General features: G+C 43.7%; 1 protein-coding gene and 1 pseudogene across 2 annotated transcripts in view; one reads left to right on the top strand and one right to left on the bottom strand.

Annotated features, from left to right (window-relative positions):
* Efcab11 (EF-hand calcium binding domain 11) overlaps positions 1-11,876 on the top strand; it is a 239,261-nt gene that overhangs the window by 220,179 nt on the left and 7,206 nt on the right. The window lies entirely within an intron of this gene.
* Positions 1,541-2,433, bottom strand: LOC116080830 (annotated as a pseudogene).

Here is an 11,876-nt window from a genome sequence, read left to right as displayed (position 1 = left end):
GTACACAACAAGGCACTGTCATGAACAAACAAGCTGAAAATGTATATGGATTGTGTAATATCGGACCTGTTTCTCCAATTACCAAATTAGAGAGACCATTGGATGACAGCCAATAAATTTCTAATTCCTCAAAAAAAAAAAGAAAGAAAGAAAAAGAAAAAGAAAATTCCAATTAAAAAACAAAAGGACCTGTGAGCTATCCTGTGACCACACACACACACACACACACACACCAACAACAACCAAAAAAAATAAGAGAGTGAAGAAAAAAATGGGGGAAGACATGAAAAATAATAGTAGGTAAGGTAACCAAGCAGAAAACAAAGCGGTACAATGGTAGACACCCATCCAACCACATCAGTAGCCACACTATATAACTAACAGCCAGAGTGTGCCTGGATACAAAAGCAAGAGTCAATTAGATCTTGTAGATAGGAAATTCAGTATCACAAGCAGGTTAAAATAAGGAAATGGAGAAAGATTATCCAAATATTAATAATGAGAAGAAAGTTGAAGAGGCTGTATTATACCAAAGGGTTCTGTATAATAGAGAATAGCAGCATGGGTAAAGAAGATCAATTCTCAGTGATGAAAGAATTGATCTGTTAAAACAAACAAACAAACAAACAACCAGCACAGGACTCCCGCCAGGAAGCAGGTGGGCTAACTGCAGATCTTCACCTCTTCCCATCTCTGCTCCAAATCCAATTCCCCAGTCTCATCTCCAGCTCTGTAGCGGAGCTGCTGCCAGGGAAACAGGTAGGCTAACTACAGATCTTCACCTCTCCCTCTTCTCCAAATCTGATCCCCAGCTCTGTAGAAAAAGACAAAACAAAACAAAAAACAAACAAACAAAAAAAAGATCAAAGGCTCAGAAAATATTTTCAACAAAATCATAGAAGAAAATTTCTCTAACCTAAAGAGGAGCTTCCAACCAAGGTACAAGACTCATAAAGAACACCAAGTAGAATGGACCAGAACATAAATTCTCTTTGGCACATAATAATCAAAACAGTAAGCATACAGAACAAATAAAGAATATTAAAAGCTGCAAGGGAAAAAACCAAGTAACATATAAAGGCAGACCTATCAGATTAACACCTGACTTCTCAATGCAGACTCTAAAAGCCAGAAGGGCCTACACATTCTATAGACTCTAAGAGACCATAGACGCCAGCCCAGACTTTTTTTTTTCCTGTAGGTAAAATAATTTTTGTTTAAAAAGATGGCTTATTTTCCCCCATTTAAATTTCGTCCCCTTCCCAAGTGACCTAACAACTCATTAGACTGACGTCATCACCAAAACCCAAGGTGGCTGTGTGGATCTCTTCTCGGTCGCCTCACACCACTCCTGCAGTCCAGCATTCACACATGATTACTGAGTTCACTCAAAGCTAGTCTCTTTCTTCCTCTTCTTCCGTGATTGGGGGTGGGGGTCTGAGCCAGGGGTCCGTGCGATGTGGTCTGCAATCCAGAGGAACCCCTTGCCCTCTTCCCCCAAAGTCAGGCCTTCTGTCTTTTGTTAGTTTTTCTTCTTGCTGATACCCATTTAAGACTGGCCGAAAGGGTCAGTCCCCGTGGAGCCCCTTACTGTAAGTCACTACTGATAAGTTGTTTGCGTGACTGCTGGGGGACAGATTTACAGAGTTCTGTATCCTGATCTTGCTCGGTTTGGTCAGGAACAGGAGCCCATCTATTTTTGCTGATCGAGTCTAACTCGGAACCCCCAGGGTCTGTTAGGCTGTTTTCATCTGATTGTCAGTTCTTTTGGGGAGAGGCAAACGGGTTGAAGTCTCCTTCTACCTTGCGATGTGGCTGTGTGTTGAATTCCGTTTCAAAAGATGACAGCTGCTGCATTACTCCTAAAAGTCCACCCACCTCCACACTGAGAATCACCCAGATGACATCTCCATAGTAGAGCGCAGTAGCAGTGCACATCCGCCACTGTCCCTGGTACATGCCTGCTCTGCTGGAGCTGCACATCTGGACGCTGACGTCTGCGATCTCTTGGGGTTCTAGTGATCTCACCATCACCATGTTCACAAGTCCAAACTGGTCTCCCCCGACATATTTAAGACAAACCCCTGGAGGCCAGGCCTCTGCTCCAGAATTCTGGATCCGCCATGTTTTTATGAACTGGGTATCAGGGGATATTGACTCCTCTTCTCCTATGGTGACATCTTCAACAAAGGACATGGAGGGCACACTGATATTTGGGCTCTCAAAGTCATAATAGGCGCCAATTGCTGCTTGTAAATTCCAGTTGGTCATGTCTAAGAAGAAGGCGCAGCCCGCCGGGTTGAGCTGGAAGCAGAGTAGCCGCTGGAACTCAGAGATGAGCATGTCCTTGTCCGTGGTGCCCAGGCAGCTGAACTTCTGCATGAGCTTGGGATCCAGATCCACGTCCATGCCCTCCATGGGGTGGGGGTGGGGGTGGGGGCGGTGGACGCACAGCTTCCACCGCCACGATCTGCTTCTCCATGGGCGGCCACCGCTCCCGGTCCCACGAAGGGCGGCCTGCTGCTGGCCGGAGCAGCACGCTGCTCCGAGACAGGCCCCAGGCCTCTCACCCAGCCCAGACTTCTATACCAGGCAAAACTGCAATCACTGTAGATGGAGAAAATAAAGTCATCCATGATAATAAATAAATAAATAAAAGAAAAGAAATTTAAATAATGTCTATCTACAAATCCAGCCTATAGTAGACACTAGAAAAGCTAGGCAGTGGTGGCGCACACCTTTAATCCCAGCACTTGGGAGGCAAAGGCAGGTGGATTTCTGAGTTCAAGGCCAGCCTGGTCTACAGAGTGAGTTCCAAGACAGCCAGGACTATACAGAGAAACCCTGTTTTGAAAAACCAAAAAAAAAAAAAAAAAAAAAAAAAAAAAAAAAAAAAAAAAAAAGAGGCACTAGAAGAAAAACTCCCACCTAAAGAGGTTACATTCACACATAAAAATACAAGAAATAAATAATCTTACACCAGAAAATCAGAGGAGAGAAAATACACACACAACAACAGTAACAACAACAACTGCTACTACTAAACAGCAGTAATCAACAAGCACAGAAATATCATTGATATTTCTTAACATCAGCAGTCTTAGTTCCCCAATAAAAAGGTACAGATGAACCATGGATCCCCAAACAGGGTCCATCCTTCTGCTGCATCCAAGAAACACACCTTAACATCAAGGATAGAAATCACCACAGCGCAAAAGGATGGAAAAAGATATTTCAAGAAAATAGACCTAAGGAAGTTGATGTAGCCATTTTAAGATCTGACAAAATAGACTTCAAACAAAAACTAATCAGAAGAGATAGGGAAGGACACTTTATACTCACCAAAGGGAAAAGAGAGTCCACCTAGAGGACTATGCACCAAACACAAGGGCACGCAAGTTTGTAAAAGAAACACTCCTGCAGAATTGAAAAAAAATTTCTCAGGTATTGTGGGTCACTTCTGTATTTCCAACATTTGAGAAGTGGAGACAGAAGAATCAGGAGTTAAAGCCAGCCTTGTCTTAGAAAGGAAATATGGGCTGGAGAGATGACTCAGCAGTTAAGAGCATTGTTGCTCTTGCACAAGACCCAGGTTCAATTCCCACTACCTACAAGGTGGCCCACAATCATCTCCACTCTAGTTCCAGGAGATCTGATACCCTCTTCCGTCCTCAGAGAGCACCAAGTGTGCCTGTAGTGCACATACATACACACAGGCCAAAGACACTTAGAACAAACACATCTAATAAAAACTTAATATAAGTAATTAATTAATTAAAGCTCTGGACATGAAAGAACAAGACAATGAAAAATCAACTCATGGAACAAGAGAAAATATGTGTAAAACATCTATAAGTGGTTACCATCCAACAATTTGACAAAACACTGACCAGTTCATAAAAAGAGCAAAAGGTTGCCAAGATGGATCAGCAGCTCCAAGCAAGCACCAGTCCTGTGGAGGACCTGAGTTCAGTTCTCAGCAGGGGTGTCAGGTGGCTCACAACTGCTGGTAACACCAGCTCCATGGTCTCCACAGGTACTTCAGGTGCACACCCCTACACCCCTACACACACACACACACACACACACACACACACACACGTATATGGGGGTGAGGAGGTGTTCCTCACATCTCCATTGATCTTAGGACAATGAATTTCCATTTCCCAAAGGCTCTACCACCCCGCACTATACCATCATATGGACAAAGACTTTGTCCATAGACTCAACCAACTCTTAAAAATCCTATCGTCTAGGCTTCTGCCCACAATAAATGGACAAACTAAAGGTATTAATGCACACACACAGCAGAGTGTTATTTGGCATAGAAAGGAAGGAACTCTTCGCGGAACCTGGAAGACTTCCTCAGGTTGTTAAACAAGAGAGTCATAGATAAACACGTGCTTCGGGATTCCTTCTGTCAGTTTCCTAGGCCCGCCAAATCCACAGCAAGGGAGAACAAAACTTGGTCGTCCTCAACACGGTTGTCCTCAATAGGTTGTTTTTACAGGCACAGTGTTTCAAGTGGAGACAATGGAAAACTCACAGCAATGGTTGGTGGCAACAATGTATATTTGGTACTATTCATATGTATGTGTGTGCGTGTGTGTGTGTGTGTGTGTGTGTGTGTGTGTGTGTGTAAGCATGATTATGGTAGCAAATTCTATGTCATATTTTAGCACAGTGGAAAATGGGGGTGGAGAAGGAGGAAGAGAAAAGGGCTTAAGGGGTAAGGCCTGTTGTGTCTCTGAAGTAAGTTCAACTTATTTACCACCCCCACTTTTGCATACCAGGAGATTCTTATATGGCAGTTTGGCCCAGTTCCCCAGTCCCCCTGTCAGAAAGCTCCCATGTACTGAAATCTCTGGCCAAATAGGCCTGCGTGTCTGCCTCTGGCCTGTGAGCTAGATTTCTCCACTTCCCTGCTTAATTTAGGGGTAGGCCCTTCACTGAAGTGCTTAAACAGGAAGAAGAAATTACCAAGGCTGCTATTTTCTCTCAACAGCCTTAAGATTTGAGCTAAAGCCACCATTATCCTTTTCCTTCAAGTCTCTCAAAATATTCATCTCCCTATTGAAGGGAACTTTGGCTGGCTCCACCAGTACAGAAAGAACCGCGGGGCTTTTGACAGCTTCTGTAAGAAAGGACTCTGTCTCCAGGAGCCTCTGGCTTAATCTACCACTGCTACTGCCTAGAATTTAGCAGTCAGACCCAGTCTGACTCTTGGTCATGGGTTTCCCTATTATTGTTGTTGTTGTTTTGTTGTTGTTGTTGTTGTTATTTAACATTTTTTTAATAGTCCAGTTGTGATCCCCCTCCCAGTCAGCCCTCTAACTGTTCCTCCTCCCCTGTCTCCAAGAGGATGTCCCCACCCCACCAGTCCTCCCCACTCCCAAGGACCTCAAATCTCTCGAGGGTTAGGTACATCTTCTCTCACTGAGGACAGACCAGGCAGTCCTCTGCCATATATGTGTTGGGACAGCTGGTGTATGCTGTCTGGTTGGTGGCTTAGTGTCTGGGAGATCTCAGGGGTCCAGGTTAGGTGAGACTGCTGGTCCTCCTACAGGGTTGCCCTCCTCCTCAGCTTCTTCCAGCTTTTCCCTAATTCCACCACAGGAGTTGGGGGTGCCCTATAGAAAGTACCAGAGACCTGGGAGGTGAAATACTCTCAGGACCCAAGGGGAGGGACTTTAGATGAAATGCCCAACAGTGGGGAGAAGGAACTTGTAGAGTCCACCTCCAGTAGAAAAATGGCATCAAGTGGAGGGATGGGGTTGCCATCCCACAGTCAAAAACTCTGACCCAGAATTGTTCCTGTCTGAAAGAACTGCAGGGACGAAAATGGAAACGAACCTGAGGGAAAGGAAGTCCAGTAACAGGTTCAAAGTGGGATCCAGCTCAAGGGAAGGCCTGACACTATTACCGAGGCTATGATGTACCTACAGACAGGAGCCTAGCATGGCTGCCCACCGAGAGATCCAACAAGCAGCTGAAAGAGTCAGGCGCAGATACTTACACCCAACCAGTGGGACAGAAGCTGGGTTTCCCTTTCTAATCAGAAGAAAGAACCGGTTTACCCAGTACTGAACAGGACTCAGGGATAGTTATTTCAACTGGGTTCCACCTGATACAAAGCTGGTGCTTCTTCTGTGCCCTCATGTAGCATACTGGCACTGAAGCCAGGCCTGCTGCCATGTCCTTGTAAGCCCAGTACGGAGGAGACAGTGGCAGGTGGATCCCTGGAGCTCACTGCCCAGCTAGCCTGGGCTTGGTGTGTTTCAGGCCAGTGAGAGACCCTATCTCAAAAAACTGGTTTGATGCCAGCTGAGGAGTGACACCTGAGGTTGTCCCCAGGCCTCTGCATTCAAGTTCGCATGCATGCAAACCAGCACATGCAAATGCACTCCCATGAGCTCACAGGCATACCTGGGCACACACAAAGAGCTCTGTCATTGACATAATTTTTCAATAGATAAAACGGAGGCAAGGCAAATCTCCTGGTTCCAGGGCCATGCGTAAATCTCTGCTGCCTTTTATTCACACCTACTTTCATCAGCTACGGAGATGCAAACCGAAGAGAAGCTTGCTCCCTATTGTTCTGTCGTTCAAATCATCCCCCAGCAAGCCATGACAGGTCAGCTGATAGTTGCTGAAGTCAGTATGGGATGGCGGCGTGACGGAGTGGCTCAAGAGGTTCTGGTTCCAGGCAGAGCTGTACCCAAGGGACAAAATGGTATGTCCCCTCATGTCACACACATGCCCATACATGCACACGCACCCTCGAGCTGGCTTACATCTCTGCTCACATGTTTAGTTGACTAGCATGAGGCTTGTAGCTTAGAGTTTAAAATATCTGTACAAAAAGAGAAGGCTTCCCTGAGCATGTCTCTTACAGATCCTAGGACTGAATTAGTCCCTACCTAAGTCCATCTGGCCTGTCAAATGGAGAGGTACCTCAGACTTCCCCAGCCTGTACTGGGATACACCCTTGTCTCTCTTCATGCTTGGGGCAGAGAAGGGGTTTGGTTCCACTTTACCTATGTGAGCCAAGAGTGTGGGAAAGAAAACTGAGATTCTGTTACCTAAAGGAGAGGGAAGCATGTGCCGAGAGAACAAAAATAACAGACATCCAGTTCGATGCAGCCAAGAGCTGCACTGCAGGCACAAGGTAGACCTAAGGGTAGAATGTGAGGCATCTCTGAATTGTTGGGTTGGATGTCTGTGAACCAGGTAAAGCTGGCTGACCAAAAGCCCTCTTAAAGATTTTAACAGCTTGAAGTCATTGCTCCTAGACCACTGAAGCAAGGGAGCCGTTGGTGCTAGCCTTCTAGAAAGCTGCCATGGAGTTGCTTGAATTTGATATTCATTTCTTCATTCAACAAAGATGAACGGAACACTAACTTCAGGGAAGATCTTGCAGCAAGGGTTCAGTTAAGGTCATGGCTCCAGCCCAGGCTCTAGTGGGAGGAGCTTACTGTCCAAAATATTGGAGGCTTGCTTGACTAGGTAAATCACAAGCACCTTGTGCTCAACTTTTACATAATAGATAGTAGCCGTCTGTCAACACACACTTGTCAATTTATTCCATGACAGAGACACTCCACCTTCCAGTAGCATTATTAATTTCACTCTATTTTTTGCACGGCCTTAAACTGTACATGGGAACAAGAAGCCACACAATGGCCTCTTTTTTTCCTTGCTGTCTTATAATTTTGCTACCTTTGGTCTGAATTTTTAATCTTATTTAGTTAAATTATCAATAGTGAGGTGCCCAAAGACTTTCAAGTGTCTCTGCCTTTTTAGGGGAGAAAAGTACACTTTCTCTTCTTACATTTGATTTGATATTCATAGCTCCCACTTAATTAGTACCTGTCTAGTCACTAGGTTCCTTTGAATGTGTTTTATGAGGTCCTCACAGGATCGCCATCATTTCAGGATCTTACTGTTTATCAGGGAGAAGAGTTGGTTTATTTGATTTTAACAGGATCTTGAACATCTGTGTGCATAGGCTTCTCAAAGTGTCCCTCATAGAGACTTTAGAACAGAGCTACAGGATAGCATTTCATATAGGAGAGTCATTTCTCTTTAGGAATTTATTAATCAGGTACTTATTGAGCACCTATTATATACTTACGATTTGTAGAGGAGAAACAAGGTAATGTGGACAGAAATAAATGGGTACATGTTACCATGCACTGTGAGGAGACAGAGTGTGAAGCAAGGTCAGGCAGGGACTCTTAGACTGTAGGGAGGAAGAGCAGGTCTAATAGTTTGTTAGAGATACCATCACAGAATACCACAGACTGTGAGGCCTAACCACAGAAACCTATTGCCTCACAAGTCTGGAGACTGCAGTCCAAGAGGGAAGTGTCTGACTTGGTTCCTTCACGGGCCCATCTCCTTGTGACACAGCTGTCTTTTCATTATGGTTCCACTTGACCTTGTGTGTGTGTGTGTGTGTGTGTGTGTGTGTGTGTGATATGTCTGTGTAGTGTGTGTGTGTAGTATGTATGTGTATCTGTGTATGTGCAAGTATATATCTGTGTGTATGTGTGTGTGTCTCTCTGTGTGGGTATCTGTGTGCCCATGTGTATGTAAGTGTGTGTGATGTGTCTGTGTGTATGTGTGTGTATCCCTCTGTGTCTGCATTTGTGTGTGTGCATGTGTATGTAAGTATGTGTGATGTGTGGTGTGTGTGTACATGTGTGCGCGCGCGCAGACACGTGTTCCCATCCTAATGGTCTCTAGTGAAAAACCTCTCTAAATAACCTACCTCCAAATAAAGTCACAATATAAGGTACAGGGATTAAGACCTCAATATAGGCATTGTGAGGGACACAGTTCAGCCTCTAATGGGGGTCAGGGAGGACCTCTTTGAGGAAAGATAGCATGAGCCGAGTCCTAGAAAAGGGAATGATCTCTTAGAATAAATTCTTCAGAGAGAAGGAAGTTGACAGAGATTAGGCATTAAAAGAAGGAAGAATTTCGGAAAGGAGTAAGTAAGGATGAAATAAAAAAGGTTAAAAAGAAAGAAAGAAAAGAAAAGAAAAGGGAATGATCATGGCTTGGGGTGAGTTAGTTGGGGAAAGAGTGTTCCCTGCAGGGGGCGATGGGTACCAGGAGACAGACTAGCAAGGGTGGATAAGGATGCCACAGCAGGGCCTACTTCCTCCCCAGACTGTAAAGACGGCATTTCTGAATGCTACTGAAAGTCACTGTGATGTTTCCAGACTGACAGAGACATGATCTCACGTGTATTTTTAATTTTTAAATTTACAACAGATTTTTTTTTCTCAGACTCCCAAGTATTCGTTGGTTGAGATCATAGCCAACCTCAGCAAAGTGGCTAATAAAGATGCAAACCCTACATGTCGATCTGTTGGCTTGGGAGGTGGCTAGAATGTAAAGATATCAATCAGGGCACATCTGGAACACTGGGTAGCTGTTAAAGCCACTGCTGTAGTCAATGGTGCTCAGTTTGCAATAAGAGGAAGACACTGTTCCATTTGCATAATGAAAAGGTTATCTTTTCCTTGAAGAAAAGCTATGGCTCTGGTGAGCCGGCCTACAGTTATCTGTAAAAGTGAAATTAAGTTGACAGGACTTGGGACAACATGAGTCGAACAAATCCAAGATTCTTTCCATCTTTGGCAAATGCCATTTATAGACTTACCTGGGGTAAGGAGAGAACAGATAGCAATCACTCTGGCTAGTCTGAGGAAACACATCTCAAAAACAGCAATCAGTCAAGCCTTCGTCTTACTTCTTTTTGAAATACAATGTCTGTTTTTATGAAGAAGAAGTGCTGGGGAGACAACAAATTTTAAGAAGACATCGCTGGGATGTTATCAGAAGCAACTCTGAGATCTCCATAAGGCCCTTCATAAGTGTCTGCTCTAGATTTATTCAACAAAAGAGGGGGTCACCGCTAGGAAGTTGGCCTGACACTGGATCTTAGCCCAAACCATCATGATGTGTGTATGTGTGTGTATAGGTGTATTTGTGTATATGTGTGTGTGCATGTATGTATGTATGCATGTATATATGTATATATTTATGTGTATTTGTGTTTGTGTGTGTGTATATATGCATGTGTTTGTGTGTGTATATGTATGTGTGTTTATATATTTATGTATTTGTAATGTGTGTGTATATATGTATGCGTGTATATGTATATACATTATATACATATGTGTTTGTGTGTGTGTATATATGTATGTGTGTATATGTGTGTATGTATGTCTATATGTGCATGTATATGTATGTATATGTATTTGTGTGTGTGTGTGTGTTTTACTGGAGATTGAATTTAGGACCTCAAACATGCTAGGTAAGCTCTCCAACACTGGGCTATATTCCCAGCCCCATATATATCTAAGAAATAGGGTCTCTTATAACCCAAGCTGACCTAGACCTTGTTCCATTAATAAAGATGACCTTGAACTTCTGATCCTCCTGCCTCTACTCCCCAAATGGTAGGATTACAAGCCTGTTTTCTGCCATGCTGTATATAATGCCATGTGGTATGTGAGAGGTAAACACTCTACTGGCTGAGTTATAGCACTTATTCCCCACTAATGTATTTTTAGATGAAAAGTATTTTGTCTGTTTCACTGAGGATTTATGCTGTGTTCAGAGAAAAACACCCAACACCCAACAAGAAAGCACTTCACTAATAGACTGTAGGCATCTTTGTGGGAACTGTAATGCGAGCTGTCAACTTTCTCCTCTATATTTCTATTCAGTTTTTTATTGAGAGTTGCCTTCTAAAACCCGTAAAGGTTTCATCATACAGAAGGTACAGTGGGTGGGGGCAGGACGAGAGAGCAGGAAAGACAGATCCTAACTAAAATATCGTGGTCACCATGAAGGACCTAGCCCTCTGCCGTCACAAGGTAAACGAAATCTCCCTTCTCTTTGAAAAATTTCTAATCAGAGTTAATAGAATCTTAAGAGTGATCACTTACATTTCCCAAATGTGAAAAAAAATGGCCATTTTTCATTTTCTTTTTAAAACATAGACAAGTGTCTGTTTTCTTGAAGAGGGAAACAGTCAATTAAAAATGAAGTTCAACTCGTACTTGCCCTAGAAATCACTTCAACATTGTTAAAAGCAACTTTAATATGAGTATTAAAGGCTCTTTTTACCTCCATGGGGAATATACAAGTGCTCACAATATTTAACCTGCCCAGCTGAATAACTAGAATTACACCTGTTCTTACATTAATGAAGTCATAAGGAAACCAAGTAATCAGGTATGAATTTTAGAAATCCACATACCTCAAGTGTGTGTAAAATGTTCCTCTAAGCCGGGCCGTGGTGGCGCATGCCTTTAATCCCAGCACTTGGGAGGTAGAGACAGGCGGATTTCTGAGTTCGAGGCCAGCCTGGTCTACAGTGAGTTCCAGGACAGCTAGGATTACACAGAGAAACCCTGTCTCGAAAAACAACAAGAAAAAAAATGTTCCTCTAAAAATAGTCCCTAGAATCCTGAAGAAATTGGATGCCCGAGAAAGGACAGAACACAGAGTTTTAAGTCAGAGGGCCTCGGTGAGGTTCTTAGGCAGTTTAAGACTAACCTTGGTGGCTGCGTCCAATGAACAGTGCACTGTTGAAGTGATCACTATTGAAGTGATCCTGTGACATCTTGCTTTAATAAGCAAAGCTAGAGATCGCCTGGGAAGACCCAGTCACGGGTGGGATGTGCCCCTGTGCATTCAGAAAGCCTCATTTCGAGTCTTCCAATGAAATCCTTGCTGCAAAGGGCTGGCGAGTGTTACTAAGTTGTTAGATTGGCCAGCTTCTACTGCATTTTTCCCTTTAAGCCAAAATACTTTCATAGCTGAACTGTAATGTTCTGGGGGGGGGGGGGGGG

The sequence above is a fragment of the Mastomys coucha genome, unplaced genomic scaffold (assembly GCF_008632895.1).
Source record: "Mastomys coucha isolate ucsf_1 unplaced genomic scaffold, UCSF_Mcou_1 pScaffold6, whole genome shotgun sequence".
Classification (NCBI taxonomy): Eukaryota; Metazoa; Chordata; class Mammalia; order Rodentia; family Muridae; genus Mastomys; species Mastomys coucha.
Note: the sequence above shows the minus strand (reverse complement) of the source record. Positions and strands in the feature narration are given on the sequence as shown.